At 44.8% G+C, this 23,125-nt stretch overlaps 1 protein-coding gene across 1 annotated transcript in view; it reads left to right on the forward strand.

Moving 5' to 3' along the window:
• ANKRD33B (ankyrin repeat domain 33B) overlaps positions 1-23,125 on the forward strand; it is an 88,162-nt gene that overhangs the window by 11,557 nt on the left and 53,480 nt on the right. The window lies entirely within an intron of this gene.

Here is a 23,125-nt window from a genome sequence, read left to right on the forward strand (position 1 = left end):
AAAAAAAAAAAAAAAAAAAAAAGGTCTCGCTGGATTTATTACTCCTTCTCCGTAGTCCTAATTCTGTGCCATTGTTGGGCCTTACCTTTCTGAATAAGTAAACAGAGCCTGGCAAATGAAACCAGTTTTCTGTCCTTTAGAGCTAAAGCTAAGGGTAAATGTGACAGACAGAGTCCCCTATTTAAGTTGGAGAGCTTCCTGTAGCTTTCCAGAGTATGGCTGACACCATCTCCAGAGACCTTCTGCTGCACATTCAAGCACTTCCAGGCCACTCTGCTTCCCTTCACAGGGACACTGACTTACTCTTGCTGATTTAAAAATAAAGGAAGGACAGGGAATTATAGGGAGTGGAAAGAGCAAGTCTCAGAAGGTTATATGCTGTGTGCTTCCATTGACATCACAGTCTTGAAATAATGCCGTTGTGGAGATGGAGAACTGATCAGAGGCTGCTGGGGCCGAGGGTGGGGAGGGGAAAAGTGTTACCATAAAGGGGTAGCTGGAGGGGGCCTTTCAGTGCTGGAGCCGTTCTGTGCCTTGATTGTGGTGGTTACAGGAAGCTACGTGCATAGACGGACGTATACACACACATACACACGCACGATTGTGTGCATACAGGTGCAATCTGAATAAGCTGCTTGGATTGCAGCAATGTCAAGTTCATGGCATTGTTATTATATGGTAATTGTGCAAGATGCTACCTTTGGGGAGGACAGGTGAAGGGTACAAGTTCTTGTGGGGCTGTAACTATTTCAAAATAAAAAGTTGAATGACCGTGAAAGGCTGCACACATGACCTTTTTTCTGTAGCCTTGCTTCCATCAATCAATCAAATTTTGGACATGAAAGCGGGGTCAGACCTGGTTGTTAATAGGTGGGAAGAGAACTCCCTGGAAATATTGGGTGACAGAACCTGGCTACCTTCACTGTGGCTCATGGGCCAGCAGCATTGGCATCGCCTGGGAGCGTCTACCAAATGCAGGATCTCAGGCCCCTGAGAATCTGCATTTTAAGGTCCTGAGACAATTTGCACATACATTTAAGTTTCAGGAGCCCTAGAACTTTTCTTAGAGTAGAAATCCAGTTTGTTGGTTACATGATCCTGGACAAGTCCCGTGATCTTTTGATCTTCAGGTTCCTTTAGATCCCCATCTAGAAATTGGGAGGCTTACTATGAAGGTAATAACACCTCCTAGAGGTTCTAGGCAGAATTAACGAGTAAGTTATAGAAAACGTGCTTGTGCCATAATAGACACCCAGTAAACAGAGCTGTTGTTTCTAGGGGCGAATGAATCTCCAGATGGTTTTCCAGTACTGCTAGTTCCATTTTAGCCAAGGGGAAAAGTGGAAGCAAAGTGAATGTTTAACCAAAGAGGAGTAGTTAAGAAAATAGCACATCCACATGGTGAGGCCTCTTTTGTAACTGTTAAAAGTGGCAGCCAGTGCCATGGGGAGAAGCCCAGAAGGGAGCAGAGGAGGGTGCTGGGGCTTCTGGTGCATCTTGTGGGCACCTCTGATGACGCGAGGGTAGAGCCTGAGACGCTGGCCCAGGAAATGGAACAGAAGCCTATCGCGAGTGGGAGGAGATTCGGAAGTGGCATGAGGAGAGCTTTTCAAGGAGGGGGAAGAAGCTCGTGCCAGGGATGGTCACAAGCCTTTCCCTTTTCTTTCTTTCTTTTTTTTTTTCTTTTGAGATGGAGTTTTGCTCTTTTGCCCAGGCTGGAGTGGTGCAATGGCGCAATCTCGGCTCACTGCAACCTTTGCCTCCCGGGCTCAAGCAATTCTCCTGCCTCAGTCTCCCGAGTAGCTGGGATTACAGGTACCCACCACCACACCCGGCTAAGTTTTGTATTTTTAGTAGAAACGGGGTTTCACCGTGTTGGCCAGGCATGTCTTGAACTCCTGACCTCAAGTGATCCACCCACCTCCGCCTTCCATAGTGCTGGGATTACAGGTGTGAGCCACCATGCCTGGCCGCCTTTCTCTTTTCTTCAGCATTTCCCTTGAGTACCAGTTACTGCAAAGACCCCTGGAGTCGGGGTCCATCCTGGGTCTTGCAGGGACTGATTCTGTCTGGTGTTGGGCTACGCACAGGTGACTGTGGTGGATTCCCGGGTTCTCCCCACATCTGCTTCCGTTGAATGCTGTCAAGGTAGCCATCCAAAGGGCCTGGTCCTCTCCATGTGTAGCGGGAGGGTCAGTCTGCATCGTTTCCTTCTAGACCTTACAGCTTTTGCATTTTAAAACTCGAGGGACAATAGTCATCTCCTAAAAATAGCAGCAGTGACATAGCTCCGCAGTCAGTTTTGCTGGCACTGGGAATTCAGCTTTTGTCTCTGGTGTTAGATAATGGGCAAGTTTCTAGGAAATGAATTCCATGTAGAGCCGGGTTCAGTTGACCTCACTGGAGACCTTGACCCCACCTTGCGGCACCGTGGGGTCCTTCAGTCATCTCCCTGCTGACTTCCATGCTTTGGAGGGTCCAGGTCTTTGGGGGACGTGTTTCCTTGGGAGTGCAAAGGCCCTAGACACATAAGAGTCATGTTTTGGGAAGCTGGCACGACCTGGGATGGGCCCTCAGGAGTGAGGGAAGGGGCAGTGCCTTGTTACCTGCATGTCCTCTGTTGAAGAGTGAACTGCACCAGGCCATCTCTGAGGCTCTTTCACACACTGTGATGGGTGGAAGGCCACTTCCAGCTGCAAGTACAGGTCCTGTAGGCAGTCAGCTCATTCTGGTTTGCCTGGGACTTTCCTGTTTTTTGTTTTTAGCACTGAAAATCCTGCATCCTGGGAAACCCCTCTGTCCCCAGGGAACTGGGATAGTTAGTCACCCTGCCTATGAACAAGGCCACCCTTAGGCTGAGGCTGCACACAGAGTGCTGCCTAAGAGAAGCTGAAGCACCCACCAACCACAGAATTTCTCCTTTAGCACTATCTGGCCCCTGACTTGGAGGAAAGCAGCGTGTGAAGTTACATTATATGGAAGGAAGCATTGGACTAAACTTAGTCCCTTATACTGCGTTCTTTTATCACACAAGAAAGCCATCACCCAGCCAGGGGCAGGGCCCACACGGGGACACAGAAGAGATAGATCTTCTTGGGAGGATTTTGGGAGATAGGAGAGCCCTTGATCAGAGAGGGCCCATGGGGTGGAGGGTGGGACTGAATTGGAGCTGGGGAAAAGTAGATTAAGTACATTTCTTGAAAAAATTCGGTTACTTAAGAGATGCTAGAGAATCTACGGTCCATTTCTGTTTAATAGAAATCATCATTTTAAAATTTTATCAAGTGTGAACAAATTTGAACCATTGGGTTTGTTTATGAGGCACAAGTGTTTTGAGTTAATTTTGAAAAAACCCCAAACCTATCTCATTTGTTAGAGACAGTGACTTACAGTGACTCTACTAATAATTTTATTGGGTCTAAGAATATTTAAGATACTCTTGGCTGGGCGCAGTGGCTCATGCCTCTAATCCCCCAGCGCTTTGAGGGGCTGAGGTGGGTGGATTGCCTGAGCCCAGGAGTTCAATACCAGGCTGGGCAACATGGCAAAACCCCATCTCTACAAAAAAAATACAAAAGTTTTCTGGTCATGCGGCATGCATCTGTAATCCCAGTCACACAGGAGGCTGAGGCTGGAGAGTCACCTGAGCCCAGGAAGTCAAGGCTGCAGTGAGTGGTGATCGCGCCACTGTACTGTAGTCTGGGCAAGGGAAGTGATACTGTGTCTCAAAAAAGAAAAAGAAAAAAAAAAGATACTCTCCTTTTTTAAAAATTCCCTTGTTTTAATCTGGCAGAGGGACCTTGAAAATACTTAAATACTCGTATCATTCTTACGGATTGGTTTGGGTGTGTGAGTTCTAACATAGACAGGAAGGCTATGTTTCCTATCAGTAAAATCCAAGAAGACTGTGAGTAATGTTTTTTTTTTGGAAAAGAATAGATTTTCCTGAACTTTATTAAAACACAATATCACGTGTTGAAGGGATAATTTTGAAATTCTGTATTTTGAGTGTCTTTCCACTCGCAGAAGAGGTATGTAGTTTTTAAAATTTCTGAATATAACTACTTGTGCATGACTTTGAAAAAGTCACTTTCACTCAAAAAATGCCAGGGTCTTTATCTGGAAAATTAATCGATGCTCAAATAGATTATCTCTAGCTCTAAAAATTGATGGAATTCTATCTTATGATTAAAAAAATTAAATGATTAGAATTAAATGATTAAAATAAAGTCGTCACGGGATGACTAGGAACAGAAATTTTTTTTTAAAGAAACCTAATGGAAAAGGTCAAAGTAATGGGAAATCCCCAAAAAGCATAATAAAAGGAAGTAATTTGAAAGGCAAAGTGAAGAAAGAGGAACCTTTTAAATAACAGCTGTATTGATACAGAATTCACATACCATACAATTCAACCGTTTAATGTCTACCAATCAGTGGTTTTTAGCATGTTCACAGAATTGTGCAATTGTCCCCACAGTTAATTTCAGAACATTTTCATCAATTCAGAAAGAACTGCATACCTTTTAGCTTTTACTCTCTATTCCCCACCCCCTCCAGCCCTAAGCAACCATTAGTCTACTTTGTGTGCCTATTTACATGACTTATGGGAGGATTTTTATGAAAGAACCAGATCCTTATAACTTTATGTTACCCTGTCTTGATATTTTCTTCAGTAAGAGAGTAGGGCATTCACTCTACCCCCAGGAGTGGCTGCCACATGCAAGACATATGCGGGTTCTACCTGTCAGTGTCTCACCATAAATTACCTGTCAATTACAGTGGAGGATGAGGGGCTGAGTCTTTTCAAGTAGGCAAAGCCCTAAGTCTGACTCATTCTGTGTTGAGCATTGGGCCACGCTGTCCGTTCATTCATCTCTAGTTGGTTCGCTGACCTGTCGCTGCAGAGGTCCTCAGGGTGTGGTCCCCACCCAACCTCACTTGGGACCTTACCTTAGACCCCTTGCTGGGGCAGGGTCAGCATCACTGTTGAGCAAACCCTCCAGCGGATTCTGTTGCCTGCTCACCTTTGAGCACCATGGATGGACTGCTTTCAGGACATCGTTTATTTTGATGTTTCTTACCCCCTCCACCCCCGGCCCTGCCGCCCCTACTCCACCACCCTTCAGGTTTTCTCTCCTGCTTTCTTTTCTGAAGAGAAGGTTGCGATTGGTTTCTCTGGGTCTTGTCTGTTCCCTTCCTCTCTTTTCTTTCTTTTCTTGCTCCTGCTTCCCGTTTGGGGTGGGGGAACTCTGTGGAGAGTAGGCCATTTGGGTTTGCCCTTGGTGGGGTGTCCAGGGGTGGGGCTTGGGAGGGACTCGGGAGTGGATAGATGTTGGTGGACATCTGCTTCTGCCAGTGGCTTGGGTCCAGACTTGCCCCTGGATCCGGTCTTGTCACTGGCTTCCTCCCACTGCCTCCTCCATCCTTCCCTCTCTGCTGGTTCTTTCCCTCCTTTTCATGAACATATTTAGATCCCTCCTGTCATAAAAACAGAACCAACCCAAAACCCCAAACTCATTTGGCAGTGGGTTGGGCTCCGGCAGGTCCTCTAAATCTTCTGCTTCCCAAGGCCAAAGGGCTGCCAGTTGGTGGGTCCTGAGTCCTCATCCTGCCTCCAGCCTTGGGGTGGACTGGTTCTGCCCTTGCCAGCCCAGGGCTTCTGCCTTCTCAGGCTGCTTCTCCACAGCATATGTTGGCTTTATCGATGGGTGTCATGAAAGCATCTGTGCCTGGGGCCTGGCCCTACCCCTTGAGTCCTGATTTCTTCCCCATCCAACCCACTGAGACTTCTCATGACCTTGCCAGGCTGCCTCCTCCTCCCCAAGCGTTTTGGGCACTATTGTCAGAATTGGAACATGATGACAAACCTGCTTTGGGGGCTGGGATGCCAGGGCAGAGTCTCAGATTCCCTTGGCCCCTTGCCTCTCAACCAGGTGTCAGGTGTCCTAGGTGTGAGCAGCCTGTTCGAGATGCACAGTGGCCCGGTGCTCTGGGCTCGCCTACACTGTAGCTCCTGGGAACTGCTCTGCGTCTGGGATCCTGACACCACAGCCTCCACCCTGGACCCGGGAGCCTCTTTTTGCTTCTTTACACTGCTCATTTTTGGTCTCCTCTGGACGGTCTGGTTTCCCTTCCTTTGTTCCATGAGGTGCTTTTCACGGGCTGGCCTATTTACTCCCTGTCATGGTTAGTTTTACGAGTCAGCTGGGCTAGGCCACAGTACCCAGGTATTCAGTCAAACACTGGTCTAGGTGTTCTGTGCAGGTATTTTGTAGCTATAGTTAACATCTACAATTAGTTGACTTTAAGTCAAGGAGGTTACTCTCTATAATTTGGGTGGACCTCATTCAATCCATTGAATAAAAACAGGTTTCTTGGAGTAGAAAAATTCTGCCTCAAAGCAGAAACTCCTGCCTGAGTTTCCAGCCTGCCTTCCTGCCTGCCCTGTAGATTTTGGACTTGCCAGCCCCCACAATCCCATGAGCCAATTTCTTAAAATAAATCTCTTTATGTCTGTGTCTCCTCTTGGTTCTGTCGCTCTGGAGAGCCCTGACTGATGCATTCCCGTAGGAACACTGTCTGCTGGCAGAGCCTCCGCAGGCTCACGCAGCTGGTGCCAGCTCTCAGCCCTGGACCACTTTCCTAAGAGTCACGTGTGCATTCAACCTCATGTGCAGAGTTCCTCCTGCCAGTCTTCTCCCAGCTTCTCTTTCTTAATGTGTTCCTGTTGACCCCGGGGCCAGCTTCCTGGGTGTACAGCCTGTGCAGTCCACAGGCCTGTGCTTAAAAGGGCCCTGTGTCTGGTATAACGCTCTGCTGTTACTGTTTTGAAATTCTTAATGGTTTTGAACCAGGGCCTGCATTTTCATTTTGTACTGGGGCTGCAAAGTACAGAGTTGGTCCTGGCTGTCCCTGCATTTCTAGCTGCCCATGTTTACAATCCAAGAGTCAGCCCAGCCTTCCTCGTCTCCTGTATCCAGTCACTTCCCAAGCAGGGGGATGTCCACCATGATGGTCTCCCACGTTTCACTGGGGTCTCACTTAAACAAGTGTTGTAACTCCCCGCCCTGGAGTCTCTCGCCAGTCTGTTCTGCTGCTGCTTCTAGATTTATCTTCATGTGTGTGGCTTTTTTATTTTCTTTTTTACAGCAACTCGTCTTTGGAAACTCTCCCTGGAGGGCCCCTCCCATTAGTTCTCCAGATGCTTCCCTCTGTGTCACGGAAGCCAGGTGACTTGCTGTCCCCCCAGCCGTGCGCTGTGCCTCCTGCTCCCTGATCCACCACAGTGGATCCTTGTTCTCCATGGACCACACACCTCTCCCTCCTTTGACTACAGGCCACTCAGAGGTCCCCTCCCATGGACTTCCCGTGGCCCCCTTTGCTGCATGGCTTCCCCGACTTTGGACCCTCATTGCAGTTTGCAACTTGGCCTAGATGCCTTTCATTCTACATTGTTTTGTACTGATTGGTGGATATTTTCTCTTGAAGCTCGGTCAGCTGCATGAGGGAGATGCTCAACCTCATTCAGTTTCTGCCCTGTGCAGTCCAGCAGTTTGTTGCACATGGTTGGTGGATGATTGTCCCTGCTTTTTTTTTCTTTTTTCTTTTTTGGGGATGGAGTCTTGCTCTGTCGCCCAGGCTGGAGTGCAATGGGGTGATCTTGGCTAACTGCAACCTCCGCCTCCAGGGTTCAAGTGATTCTCCTGCCTCAGCCTCCCGAGTAGCTGGGACTACAAGTGCATGCTACCACGTCTGGGTAAGTTTTTTGTACTATTAGTAGAGACAGGGTTTCCCCATGTTGGCCAGGCTGGTCTTGAACTCCTGACCTTAGGTAATCCGCCTGCCCTGGGCCTCCCAAAGTGCTGGGATTACAGGCGCGAGCCACCGCGCCTGGCCTGTCCTTGCTTTTTGAACATGATTCAAGTACCATGCCCTGTTGCCAGTTACATACACTATTTTGAAAGTTCTTAAAAATAAGGCAGGTCTCAGCACTGTGGACGTTTCGGTTCCAATAATCCTTTGCTGTGGGAACCTGTCCTGTGCATGGCAAGGTGCTGATTAGCATCCCTGGCCCTTGCCCACTGGATGCCAGCACCTGTGCCTTCCCCTTTGTGACAACCAAAGTCTCCAGACGTTGCCAGTTTCCCCTGTTGAAGTCACTGGAATAGAGACTGAAGGGAGTAACATTGTTGGAGTTGTGAACCTGGGCGCCTTCTTACCTGGAAGGATCTGCGGTATTTGGCACTCCTCGCTGCTCTTTCCTGCCTCTTCCTCACCAAGAGTTTTGTCAGGTGCTTTTTACAGTTAAAGAATTTATGTACTTTGGTAGGAAAATTGTGTTTACCAGCCCCTCCAACAACAAGTGGTCCTATTCTGTAAGATGGAAAATACCTACAATTAGAGTTCCTGGCTCTGTAAATGATTCTCTTGTTTGTTATTTGGAGTGTTTGCTGTTTGAATCTTAACATTTGACCGTATTTTCCTCTTGGATTTGTAATAGGACAAGGGAGCTTTTAAAAGTGTAATCTGGGGAGATTAGCCCCAGGAGGCATGAAATATCCCTCTGAAGATCACAGTTGGTCTTTTGAGGACACCTGCCATGTTTATCCAGTGCCTGGCATGAGCAGCCTAGAAGACAAGTGGCGGCAGCTGCCACCTGCCCGGTGAAAATGTAATTGACAGGAAGTTAATGAGGGGCCAGAGACGACTGTTTTACACCTAACAGAACCGCATGACACGTGTTTTACCAAGAAACCATGCATTTGGCTTTGATTTTCAAAGTGATTTTTATGAACTAATAACACTTCAAGCAGGCACTTTCTCTGTTGGAATTCTCCCTTTAAAAAGAACTGTCAGCTGGGGGCGGTGGCTTATGCGTGTAATCCCAGCACTTTGGGAGGCTGAAGTGGGCTGGTCACTTGAGCTTGGGAGTTCGAGACCAGTCTAGGCAACATAGTGAGACCCTGTCTCTACAAAAAATGCAAAAATTAGTCAGATGTGGTGGTACATGCCTATAGTCCCAGCTACTTTGGAGGCTGAGGCAGGAGGATCACTTGAGCCAGAAAGTTGAAGCTGCAGTGAGCCATGATCATGCCACTGCATTCTAGCCTGGGAGACAGAGCAAGACCCTGTCTCCAAAAAAATAATAAATAAATAAATAAATAAATAAATAAATAAATAAATGTCACAGAACAGTTTGCCTTAAATAAGCCTCTTGATTCAGCATGAAGTTGCCTCTTTTCAGTTTAATGTATTTATTTATTTAGCAAATATTTATTGGACGGGGGTACCTGTGCCAGGCTTTGTTCTAGGGGACAGAATGCCAGACAGGAATGGAGATTGCTGCGGAAGTGGAGCTTATGTGATTGTTGGGGAGAGAAACAATAACAAGCTTAAATACATGCACACCTTCTCAGGGGAGGGAGCAAGTGCTCAGGAGATGCGATAAGGCAGGCAGGGAAAGGGTTTTGTAGCACTGGGCTGAAGCTGAAAATTTCCATCCTCACTGAGGAAGGAACCTTTGAGTAAAGACCTAGAAGGAAGTGGAAGTCTTGCTGTTTGGAGGTCTAGGAAAGAGCCTTCCAGGCTGGTGGAGCAGGTGGTAGAGCGTGGAATGTTCTAGAAGAGCCAGGAGGCTAGGGGGACTAGAGCAGAGCACCGTGGGGAGAGGGAAGGAGATGAGGTCAGAAGCGACCAGTGCTTAACTCACAAAGGGAAGGACAGACTTGGGTAAAGATTGCTGGAGGGGAAGGAAGAAGACCCACCTCCAGTCGTAAGTGAGAGCTTTGCTAGCGTCTTGTGGAAGTTTGGTCCTCTTTCAAGTGGACAAAGTCTTCCAGGGCAGATCTTCTTAGGTTCTGGTTGTGGTGAGCTCATCTCTTATATTGTGCTTGATTAGATCAATGCCTTTTCAGTGTTTGTCTAAATCAACAAGTGTTTTCCTGGATGCATATAGAGCTGGAACCTGAGGTCCCCTAAACATTATCTTTGATGGACAAATCCGTATTTGGGATGCTGACCTGTGGTCCTCAGCTTAGGCGTTTTAGGTCTGACTTCGAGTCTCTGCAGTCATTTCCATTTGACAAAGGGAGTTTAAGCATGTGGTTAGATGGGGTCTGTGGAGCATGTGGCTTTGCTTGTTCTGGGGAAAAGAAACGCACTGAGAAACACCTAGAATTAGCACTTCCTGGGCGTTTGTGGCTTCCTCTGTTAGCCCCGGAGACGTGGCTGCCCCAAGGCCTGTGTGGCTAACAGGTGTGCTGGAGATGTCTGGGTTGTAGCCCTGCTGGGCACCCTCATGAAAGATGATGCCCTGGGCCCAGGTGTTTGATGGGTTACCATGCTGGGTGAAGGCGCTGTGCCAACAGCGTAAAGCATGGGGCCATGGGGGCCATGCGTGAAGCAGAGCTGTGGGCCTAGGGTCTGACAGATGGGACTTACTGCAGGGCCCCTCCTCTCTGTCCTCACCTTAAGCAGATGCAGCCATCAGTCTTTCGCCCATCCCAGAGTTTTGGTGATGGCTTCTCCATGCCAGGCTTTCCACAGGAGACTGGAGGCCAAGACAAGTACAAGCCATGGGGCTCTATCCTCAAGGACCCAACAGGCGGCAACACAGGCTATGGTGAAGAACCTGAATTCTATGTTCTTGTGGGTCTTGGGAGTTTTTCTGTTGTCTCTACTCAATGCCAGTTGCATAGCATTTCTTTCTTCCATTATGTAACACTGAGAAATACAGTCATTGTTCAGGACATGTGAGGAATTTGTTCTAGGACTCCCCCACCTATACCCAAATCTGCATATACTCAAGTCCCACAGTCCGCTTTGTGGAGCCCCTGTATACAAAGAGTCAGCCCTTTGTAGGTAGATTTCACTTCCTACTATTTGGTTGAAAAAAATCTACCTGTAAGTGTATTCTGAGAGTTCAAGAGTTGTTTAAGGTTCAACTGTAACGCAGCCCTACATGAAGAAGAAAGAAAGGGCTGGTGTTGGTGCCACAGCCAGTGGCTCTTTACTTGATTGGAAGTTCTTGTTTAGACCTGATACACTGTGAGAATACGATGTGCATTGGGTTCTTGTAACTTGTGTGTGTGTGTGTGTGTGTGTGTGTATGTGTGTACTGCTTTCTTCTCTTTATTTTCCATACAGTTTATAAGAGGACATTTAGACCAACAAACAGTTCTCATCTTCAGTCTTTTAGTGCTGAATAAGTTTTGCTGTGTGGCATCTTAATGCACAATTTAGGAAATTGCTCTTGGTATCTTGCAGTCACAGCCAGAATTAGTTGGTGAAGGATCTTTCCAGTGCAAACATGGCCTTTTCCAATAATTTACATATCCCGGGACATTACTCATTTGTTTCCTGGCTTTTAACTTCACAGCACTGCAAATATGGGCCTTTTCCGATACATTTACATGGACCAGGATGTTTGTCATGTGTTGCCTGGCTTTTAACTCAACTGCAGTATTTGCTTAGCTAAGAAGTTGGGAGAATTTTTTGCTTACTGAATTTAAAAAAGCAATGAAGTTGGGAGTATGTGAAGTTTTCATTGTGGGAGAGTGTTTCCGATTTTAGTGATTTTATTTTATTTATTTATTTATTTATTTATTTATTTATTTATTTACTTATTTTGAGATGGAGTCTCATTCTGTCGCCCAAGCTGGAGTGCAGTGGTGTGATCTTGGGTCACTGCAGCCTCTGCCTCTTGGGTTCAAGAATTCTCCCACCTCAGCCTCCCAAGTAGCTGGAATTACAGACACCTGCCACCACGCCTGGCTAATTTTTTTATTTTTAGTAGAGACGGGGTTTCACCATGTTGGCCAGGTTGGTCTTGAACTCCTGACCTCAAGTGATCCACTTGCCTCAGCCTCCCAAAGTGCTGGGATTACAGACGTGAACCACCACACCCTGCCAGATTTTAGTGATGTTAAAGATCTTTCTGAGTAGAGTTACTTTATTTTCACTGTGAATGATCACATTCACAACATGATCCTTATTCTTTTACTCGGACAACATTGAATAGTAATATTTATTAGGTATTTTATTATTATTCTGATAGAATTTTTTTGTATGTGTGGAAAATGAAAAAAAAGAGAAGTACAAAGAAAAAAACCAAAAACCAGTCACCTGTATTCCCAGTACCTGGAGCTAATGCTAGTGAACATTCGGGGTTCTTTTCTGACGTGTGCTGTGAAATATATATGCTCTGTCTGATTAGTTATCTGTAAAGTTATCTATCTATAGATAAAGTTTTGAGTCCTGTTTTATTCACTTGTAGGGGTCATTTCTATACTAGAAATACTTCAGAATCTTGATTTTAAAAATCCGTCTTCTGCATATATCATAGTTTATGCACTAATTTTAGGTGTTTTTTTGTTTCTGAAATTTTTGCTATATAAATAATGCTCTGATGTATGAATGTCTAAGTATGTGTCTATTGGCTCTTTGAGCATTTCTCTTTAGATCAATTCCAAGAAGGTATATTATTGGTATGTTATTACTGTACCAAGTTTTCCTCCCACCAACAGGGTATGAAATTACCTGTTTCACTGTATCCTCATCACACCAAATGTTAACTATCAAAAATATTGAAATGGCTTTGCTGATTTTCAAAATATTAAGTCATACATGCTTATTATAAAATAGTCAGGTAACATAAAAAGGTAAAATGCCAAAGATGAAAAAAAAAGTGACTGCCAATTCATGATCTAGGCATATTTATGTATTTGAGGTATAACTTTAGTGACATTTAATATAACATGATACTTATAATCTTTTTTCTTTAGCAACTTCATGAGGGCACCTTTCTTTGCCAGCAAATACATCTCATTTTTAATGACTACAATGTAATCTTTCTGGATCTGTTTATTTCTTTAACCTATGACTTCCTAGTGGTTATTTCTAGTTTGCAGTTTAGTAACAACACAGAGATTTGCACATTCCTACTGACTCTCTTAGGAAATTGTTAGATTTTGTTTGGATCTGTGTAGTAGGTTCTCTTATTTTTGAAAGTAAATCTGCCTTTCCCTGGGGTAGGATTAGACTTCTCTCCCCATAACATGACACTTGGCCATGTCACTTGCTTGGCCAATTCAGTGAGAAGTGACTTGTGTAACTCTTGGCCAGAAGTTTTAAAATCCAGCATATGATTTGCCATATCCTTTTTCCCCCTTCCAGGCAACCCACAATTTTCCAGGTAGAGTTTTCTGCACCATCCTGAGTCCTGGAAGGGAAAACAATGTGGAAAAAAGCTGCATACCAACCATGTGGCATGAGCAGGAAGCAGACGTTTGTCCTGTGCTGTTGGGACGTGGAGATTGCTTGTTCTGCTGCACAGTCTAACTCCCCCGACCCACCGAATGCATATTAGCCAGGGGCCCCCTAGAAAGAGTGAACTTGCTTATTGTTATCACTCATGCATATGAATACTGCCTGGGCATCCATCTGCTTGTTCTGTTCCTGGCTTGTCACCCTTGGCTAACATATTTTGAGGCAGTCTTCATGCAGCTCCTGTTCTCATGTTCTGGGTGGATAAGACGCCATACCCTGAGCTGCTTAACCACATTACTTCTGCTTTAAGCCTGGGGAATCTGATAAGGTAACCCCTGAGTTCCCGTGCTGAGGCTCATGCTTCCTTCAAGTGAACTAATCCAACCGTGCTGTGGGAAACCCACCTAGGTAACCCCATAAAGGATCCAACCCACAGGCCCCTCCATTTCTCTCTTGTTCCCCACCTGCTGGTCGAAGGAGCAGGTCCTGGATGGCTCCTCCCCTCTTCTCTTTGGTCTTGCCAGGGGTGCTGTCCTCTTCTTTCCAGACCTGTGAGTAGTAAATTTGATTCATTTTCCAGTCTGAGTGTCCCACACTGTGCTGCACCTGACTACATCAAGCCTCACTACCTCACTTAACATCACAACACTTAAGCTTACTAGCAAGGTAAGGGAGTCCGTTTCCTTCCACACTTTTGCCAACACCAATTAATTTGACTCTTTTTACTTTTTTCCCACTTGTCAAAAAATGATACCTCACTTTTATTTGTGTATTTTTGTTGATTAGTGAGGCTGAGACATATTTCATATCACACGTTTACTAGCCCTTTGTATTTCTTTCTTTGAACTACTTTGCCAATTCTTTTGTCAATTTTTTGATTAGTCTGTCTTGTCTTCTTGAGGTCTAAGGCTACTTTTACATATGCTAAAGTTATTATATTCTGCCTTCCTTTTCTAATTTGTCATTTAAAAAATCCTGTTTGGGGTTTATAGAATTTCCTGAATATGTGGCTTGATATCTTTTGTCAGTTTTGGAAAATTCTCTGCCATTATCTTGTCAAGTATTGTTTTCATTCCAATCCCTTTTTCTTCCTATCCTGTGACACCAAATTCACACACGTCAGACCTTTTACACCATGCTGCCTGTGTATGTTATGCTTTTCTTCCTGTCTTTTAAATCTTTTTTTAAAAAATTTTCTGGGCATTTTTGATTAAACTTATCTTTTGATTCACTAATTATATCTTTACCCTAATCTACTATTTAATTGCTTTTTACGTTCTTAATTTCAATTATGTTGTATTTCTAAAATTTCTGACTCTTTATTGATTCTATTTCTCTGATAAAGTTCGTCATTTGTCATTGTTTGCTTTTACGTATTAGTTATTTTAAAGCCTGATAATTCTAATATCTGGATCTTCTGGGGATATGTTCTATTTTCTGTTTTTCTCTTGGCAATGTCTCCTGATACATCTGGTAATTTTTGGAATGCCAGACATTGTGTATGAAAATTGAAGTAGCACTAGATTGTGTTATCTTGTCCAGGGAGTATTTAATTTGCCTCTGGCAGACAGAGTGGGACAGAAGATTCAGGCTAGGTTGTAGTTTTTATAAGATCTGGCCTCTTTCTGGCCTGTCTTGTAGGGGATAGCCCTTTTGGCTTCCTATAGAAATATGGCCTGGGCAGACCATGAATGCCACTTTTGTCTCCTTAACCCAAGCTTATCCAACCTGTGGCCTGCAGGCCGCACGAGGCCTAGGATGGCTTTGAATGCAGCCCAACACAAATTTGTAGACTTTTAAAAAATATTATGAGATTTGTGTGTCTGTGTGTGTGTATGTTTGTTTTCAGCCAATGTTAGTGTTAGTATATTTTATGTGTGGCCCAAGACAGTTCTTCCATTGAGGCCCAGGGAAGCCAAAAGATTGGATACCCCACCCTGCAAACCCTTGAGAGTATGACAGACTCTGCTTAGCTCCTCCTACCCTTCACTACTGCTCTCTGCTTGGTTTCTCAGCACCCAGCCTTACGACTCAGCAAATGCCCTTAGGGAAAGCTATGAGAGTGGAAGCTCATCTCGGGACTTCCGCCTTCTTTCTGGAATACAGTCAGGCCTGCAAGTCCTGGTTGTCTTGGAAACTGGATGCCTCCAAATAGTATTTCGGGGAAAAAAAGTATTCAGTTGTTCTCAGGGGAAAAGTGCCTCTGATTGAAGCCAGTTTCTCAGAGCTGAAAGTGAGAGTCCCTGTCATTTGCCTTTTTACTTTGTTTACACTGTTGTTTTGCTGAGAAGGTTTAAATTTTTGTGTAGTCAGATGTATCTATTTCTTTATGGTTTCCGGCCTTGCTATATTGCTTCAAAATGCTGTTTCTAAGCCAGGTTTATAGAAATAGTCATCTAAATTTTTTTTAGTGTTTTTTTTTTGAGATGGATTCTTGCTCTGTTGCCTAGGCTGGAGTCCAGTGGCACCATCTCGGCTCACTGCAACCTCCCCCTCCTGGTTTCAAGCAGTTCTCCTGCCTCAGCCTCCTGAGTAGGTGGGACAACAGGTGCATGCCACCATGCCCAGCTAATATTTTTTGTACTTTTGGTAGAGATAGGATTTCACCATATTGGTCAGACTAGTCTCGAACTCCTGACCTTATGATCTGCCAGCTTGGCCTCCCAAAGTGCTGGGATTACAGGCATGAGTCACTGCACCGAGACTTTTTAGTGTTTTTATGGTTGAATATTTAATGATTCATTTCAACCTGAGATATGAGATGAAGATCCAACCTTACTTTTTTCCATATGACTAGGACTTTTGTCCAGAACTATTAATTCATCTTTTGTGAGGATCTGAAATACAATATTTATTGTTAAACATTTGGTGTCTCATTAATATTTTAATTTCCATTATTTTGTTTACTAGTGAGATTATATATATTTTACATGTATTTACTGGCTTTTTGCTATTTTTTGGTTTTTCTACTCATTCCTTTACCCTTGAAAAATTGTCCTCTTGGTGTATTTATGCTGATATTTAATATAATATTTCTGTTGATTTTTTTGTTTGTTTGTTTGTTTTTTGTTTTTTTTTGAGACGGAGTCTCGCTCTGTCACCCGGACTGGAGTACAGTGGCCAGATCTCAGCTCACTGCAAGCTCCACCTCCCGGGTTCACGCCATTCTCCTGCCTCAGCCTCCCGAGTAGCTGGGATTACAGGCGCCCGCCACCGCGCCCGGCTAGTTTTTTGTATTTTTTTAGTAGAGATGGGGTTTCACCGTGTTAGCCAGGATGGTCACGATCTCCTGACCTCATGATCCGCCTGGCTTCCCAAAGTGCTGGGATTACAGGTTCTGTTGATATTTAAATCATCCTGTGAATGTCACTAATCTTGATTGCTCTTTTTCATTTTTCTTTCAATTTTACTTATGATTTTTATATAAGGGAATATCATATTTATGTAGTAAAGTACATTTATATATTTATTGTTATCTTCATTATTTTTAGCTTTTGAATCTCTTTCTTATCTCGATCAGTAAACTATTTTAGGATTATAAGTATGGATGTATGTATGTATGTATATTATACCCTTAACTTTTTAGTCCTTTTGTATTATCTTTTGATTGTATGGTGTGTGTGTGTGTGTGTGTGTGTTTGCTGCTTGGTAATCAACTTTTCCAGCAATGTTGGTTGAGTCATCCATCATCGCCCAGATTGCTCCTTCAATACATGTTCCCCTTTAAAGACAGGGTCTTATTTTGGGCCATCTGCTTTATTTTCTTCTCACTAATTTGTGGGGAAACTTTATTCTTGTTAGTATTCTACCTTTCTTGTCTCTCATTTTTGTTAAACGGAGCATATATGTGATAGAAGATAGAATCCTGGCCGGGCGTGGTGGTGCTCATGCCTGTAATCCCAGCACTTTGGGAGGCCAAGGCAGGTGGATCACCTGAGGTCGGGAGTTTAAGACCAGCCTGGCCAACATGGTGAAACCCCATCTCTACTTAAAAAACAAACAAACAAACAAACAACAACAAAAAATTAGCTGGGTGTGGTGGTGGGCACCTGTAATCCCAGCTACTTGGGAGGCTGAGCATGAGAATCGCTTGAGCCGAGATTGCACCATTGCACTCCAGCCTGGGCGACAGAGCGAGACTCTGTCTCAAAAGAAGAAAAAGAAAAAGAGAAAAAGAAAAAGAAAGGAAAATAGAATTCTGCAGATGAGCTTGCAGTGAGAGACCCCAGGCTTCTGGGCCACCCGTCTGCTTCTCAGAGCTGTCACTTGCCACCATTCCTGCTTTCATTTCACCTGGCAGTCCCCTCCCTGCCAATTGCAACCTGCTCGTCATAGCTCCTCTTGGTTTGCCCATTTGAAGCAGTGGAGATGATTGTGTGCAATGGCAGGTAGAGCTTTTTGCTGACTTGCCCTTTTCACCTCTCTGATCAGACCCATCCACCTGTCATTTTTCGTATGTATTTTTTTCAACCCCAGTTCCTTCTCCATCAATTCTAGTTGGTATTTCCTGACTTCTCCTCTGTTAGGTAAGGGCCTTCCTAACCTTTTCCCACCACCCCGCATCTACCCTTCATATTGTCTTCACTAACTTTCCACTTACAAGACTAATAACATTTTCTTGGATCTTAATTATGCTTATTATTTCAACTTTATAGTTTGATTCCAAAGGTAGAAAACAAGTAACCCTTACATTGTTATAATACTACATCTATTATTAGTTGGGTCAACTGGCATGCTAGGACTACCTTTTTTTTCCTGTGCAGTAACATATTTTAAATTATTATAGCAGATAATATATTTTACTCTGTTTACTTTTTTTTTTTTTAAAGTGTTAGGCTATTGACTCTTTTAAGAAAGAACAAAATAAAGCAAAAACCTGTGCCATCAATGAATGTGCTACCCCATCTGCAATGAGAGAATACTTTCCTCCCCTTTAGACACTGAATATTTGAGTGGGGAGCTCCTCAAAGGGGCCATCTACACATTTGTTGTGTGACATTTACTTTTTAGTGCCTTAACTTCCCTTGCACTGTACCTCACCCCTGTCTCAGTCCACACCTGACCCTGCTCATCCTAACCCCACCCTAGCTCAACCTCCCGCTCGCCATGGCTCCAGCTCAACTCCTCCAACCCTAGCTCACCTCGAGAGCCCTGAGTCTTCCCGTCTCCAGCCCCTCTCCAAGTCACCACCTCCCGGGCAGGAGGGCTCACATCAGACCCTGACTCAATGCCCCACTCACTCCTCAACCCCTCACCCTGGCTCAACTCCCCTGACCTGGCTCACCTGGATCCCCATTCCAGCACAACCCCCACCCCTCTCAACTCACTTACCCTCACCTCCCATGATCCCTCTCCTATTTAAGGATAGTTTATCTGCTTTCTGCTGTGAGACTACTCTTGGCTGTTGAGCTACAGTTTTTTCAGACCCAAGGCCTGTGCTGTCTCTGAGCCAAATTCTGATCCTGTGGCAAGGCAGAACCTGCCCCAGAGTCTCTGCAGTGAGCAAAGCCCAGAGACTCAACAGCGAGGAGTAACCACATGTGGGAGCTGTCAGCTCATGGGGATTTTCTCTCCTCTCCAGGGGCAGGAATTCTCTTCATTGTCACAGATCCATTCCTTACTTAAAGCTTTTCCTCACTTCTTGTTCAGGGAGTGATGTTTAAAGATATCATATATTTATTTGTTGATCTCCAGTGCTGCAGAAAATATGCATTTTGAAAACACACATCCTTCTTTTTTTTTTTTTTAAGACAGAGTTTCGCTCTTGTTGCCCAGGCTGGAGTGCAATGACACGATCTCGGCTCACCACAGCCTCCGCCCCGGGTTCAAGTGATTCTCCTGCCTCAGCCTCCCGAGGAGTTGGGATTAGAGGCATGTGCCACCACGCCGGGCTAATTTTTGTATTTTTAGCAGAGACGGGGTTTCTCCATATTGGTCAGGCTGGTCTTGAACTCCTGACCTTAGGTGATCTGCCCACCTCGGCCTCCCAAAGTGCTGGGATTACAGGCATGAGCCACTGCACCCGGCCAAAAAACACATCCTTATTTCTACTTCTTATTCCCTTCGTGCGTGCACTCATTCCCGTGCGTGCACTCATTCCCGTGCGTGCACTCATCCCCATGCATGCCAAGGGCACATGTTCTGGAAGGTCCCTGGGAGCCACATGGTGTTCACGGCCTCAAAACTGAAGCCCTCAGAGGTTATTTGATTCATTAGGTGGGGTAAGATGTGAACCTAAGAAGAATGACTTCTTGGCAGAAAATGAGGTAACAGGGAAGGAATTCACGGATACATGCCAGGAACCCAGAGCTGCCTGCGATGTGGGTGGGATTCGGCATTGGGAAACCTTGTGTGGGGGGCCTTAGGAGAAAGGAGGATTTGACTGCCGATGGAGGGGGGTGGTAGGAAAGTGCCTTCCAGGTGCAGGCAACAGGAGTGGTGATTGTCTTGGTAGAGGCTGGGTGAACTGCAAATAGAGTTGAAGGAGCTGGGCTGAGCAGATGGGATTTCACTCCCCGGGTGATCGGTGGGACCCAGCAGGGGCAGTCCTGGACTTTTCCTATGGCAAGTAAGAGAGTTGCAGGAGCAGATGTTTTTAAGCAGGGAGGAAACACCAAATATGGATCATATCTCTAGAGAGTGTGCCCTGTGAGTGTGGAGGGTGGAGAGGAGTCAGGCCAGAGGGAGGTGCTCCGTTGGGGCCAGACCTGAGGGTGACGTTCTGAGCAGGAGAGGAGGGAGGAGGCCAGGTGGAGGAGCGGCTTGGGGGACATGGGCGGTTGTGGTGGTGCTAGATGGGCAGTGGATTTTTTTTCCTAAGGCTGCCATGACAGATGACCACAAAGTAGGTGGTTTAAACATCAGAAATGGATTCTCTCACAATTGTTGGGGGCAGATGTCTGAAGTCCAGGGGACGGCAGGGCTGCGCTCCCTCTGGCAGAGCCGGGGATTCTGTGGTCTGTAGCAGCATCGCTCCAATCTCTCTCTGTCCTCATCTGTCCTCTCTGCACATCTGTGTCTCACATCTCCAGGATGATCTCATCTTAGGATCCTTAATTATGGTCTATAAAGATGCGATTTCCCAACAGAGTCTCCTTCACAGGGCCCGGGGTCAGGACGTGGACCTATCTTTTCTGGGAGATACATTTCAACCTACTACAGGCAGTTAGTGGGTAACTGAAGGAGAGGGGCTCAGATTCCTCCAGTGGGGCCCGATGTGCAGAGGAGAGACCTGGACACCCCCTTAAGAGAAGAAACGAATCTTCAGAGGTTCAGCTATTGCTTGCGATGTCATCTTTCCTGGGCTTATCTCTGCACTCCAACCCTGGACATTTTCTCCAGTCTTTTCTAGTGGCCACCATCTGGATGATTATGACTCTGGAAATCTCTGTCCGTCATCCATTTTTTTGTCTCCTCTGTGAACGAGCAGGTGTGATGGCCTGAAACCAGAGAGGGAGAAGGCTGAGGGTACCAGGGCAGGGGAGGCGCTTCCTGGAATTACGTGTCCCAGGACAAAAGTGAAACTGCCTTCGCTGACTCATGGAAAAGTTTGAAAAGATCATGTTTCGCCTGTGCCTGGGGGATCTTTGTTTTTGGCATAAGCTGAGCAGATTGTTCCAGGTCAGAAAAAACTAAGCCAAACAAAACAACAGAATGACTTAATTATGTACCAGCACCCTTTAAAATTAATTATGCTTGCTTGCTTTTTTTTCCCTCAACTTTCAGTTTAAGTTCTGAGGCACGTGTGCAGGATGTGCAGGTTTGTTACACAGGCAGTGTGCCATGCCCATTGTGGTTTGCTGCACAGATCAACCCATCAGCTAGGTATTAAGCGCAGAATTCTTTAGCTGTTCTTCCTGATGCTCTCCCGCCTCCCACCCCCTGATAAGCCCATGTGTGCATTGATTCCCCACTGTGTGTCCATGTGTTCTCATCGATCAGCTCCCACTTATAAGTGAGAACATGCGGTGTTTGTTTTTCTGTGTCTGCATTAGTTTGCTGAGGATAATGCCTTCAGGCACCATCCATGTTCCTGTGAAGGACATGATTTTGTTCCTTTTTATGGCTACATAGTATTCCATGGTTTATAAGATTATGTAAAGAGATTGAACTTACAACTGATTGGGGTACCTGAAAGACATGGGGAGAATGAAACCAATTTGGAAAACATACTTCAGGATATCATCTGTGAGAACTTCCCCAACCTAGCAAGACAGGCCAACATTCAAATTCAGGAAATGCAGAGAAACCAAGTAAGATGCTCCATGAGACAATCAACCCCAAGACACATCATCATCAGATTCTCCAAGGTTGAAATGAAAGAAAAAATATTAAGGGCAGCCAAAGAGAAAGGCCAGGTTACCTACAAAGGGAAGCCTATCAGACTAAAAACAGTGGACATCTCAGCAGAAACCCCACAAGCCAGAAGAGACTGGGGGACAATATTCAACATTCCTAAAGAAGAAAAATTCCAACTCAGTTTCATATCCAGCCAATCTAAGTATTCATAAGTGAAGGGGAAATAAGATCCTTTTCAGACAAGCAAATGCTGAGGGAATTTGTCACCATCAGGCCTGGCTTGCAAGAGCTCCTGAAGGTAACACTAAATATGGAAAGGAAAAAGCACTCCCAGCCACTACAGAAACACACTGAAGTACACAGACAAGTGACACTATGAGGCAACAACATAAACAACTCTGCAAATAACCAGCTAGCATCATGATGAGAGGATCAGACTCATACATAGCAACATTAACCTTAAGTGTAAATTGGCTAAATGTCCCAATTAAAAGACACAGAATATCATGCTGGATAAAGAGTCAAGACCTATCAGTGTGCTTTCTTCAAGAGACTCATCTCACATGCAAAGACACATGTAGGCCGAAAATGAAGGGATGGAGGAAAATTTACCATGCAAATGGAAAACAGAAAAAAGCAGGGGCTGCAATTCTAATTTCTGACAAAACAGGCTTTAAACCAACAAAGATAAAAAAAGACAAAGAAGGGAATTGCATAATGGTAAAGGAGTCGATTCAACAAGAAGAGCTAACTATCCTCAATATATAGGCACCCAATACAGGGGCACCCAGATTCATAAGGCAAATTCTTAGAGACCTACAAAGAGACTTAGACTCTCACACAATAATAATGGGAGACTTTAACACCCCACTGACAGTATTAGATCATCAAGACAGAAAATTAACAAATATTCAGGACCTGAACTCAGCTCTGGATCAAACAGACCTGATAGATATCTACAGAACTCTCCACCCAAAAACAACAGAATATACATTGCTCTCATCACCACATGGCACTTTCTCTAAAGTTGATCACATAATCAGAAGTAAAACTCTCCTCAGCAAATGCAAAATAACTGAAATCATAACATACAGTCTTTCAGACCACAGCACAAACTAGTTATGCTTTCTAATATGAACCTCTGATTCTTGATTATATCTTGTACATACATGTGATTTTCCTTTTAGTTTTGGATTTCTGGACCTTGACATGTTTACCAGGAGTACTAGATTTTCTTGCTGTGTTCCTTTTCTTGGCATATGACTTTGATCCTTCTGAGGGGTTGGAGTCAGAATCTAATTACCACTACTTTTTCCTCACTCCTCCCTCATCCAGGTGTCTGTTATCCAGCCTCCATCTCTTCTAAGTTTGCCTTCTCCTCTCAGCACCTGGAAGCGACCACCCCATTCAGTGGTGTCATCTCTACCTAGTGACTCCTAGGAGCCTTTTGAGTATTTTCTGACATCTAGCCTGCCCCTTCTAGCACTCTCAATGCCTTGTTGCGTTTTAACCATATTTTTTATATATATATATATATATATTTTTTTTTTTTTTTTTTTTT

The sequence above is a fragment of the Theropithecus gelada genome, chromosome 6, assembly GCF_003255815.1.
Source record: "Theropithecus gelada isolate Dixy chromosome 6, Tgel_1.0, whole genome shotgun sequence".
NCBI lineage: Eukaryota > Metazoa > Chordata > Mammalia > Primates > Cercopithecidae > Theropithecus > Theropithecus gelada.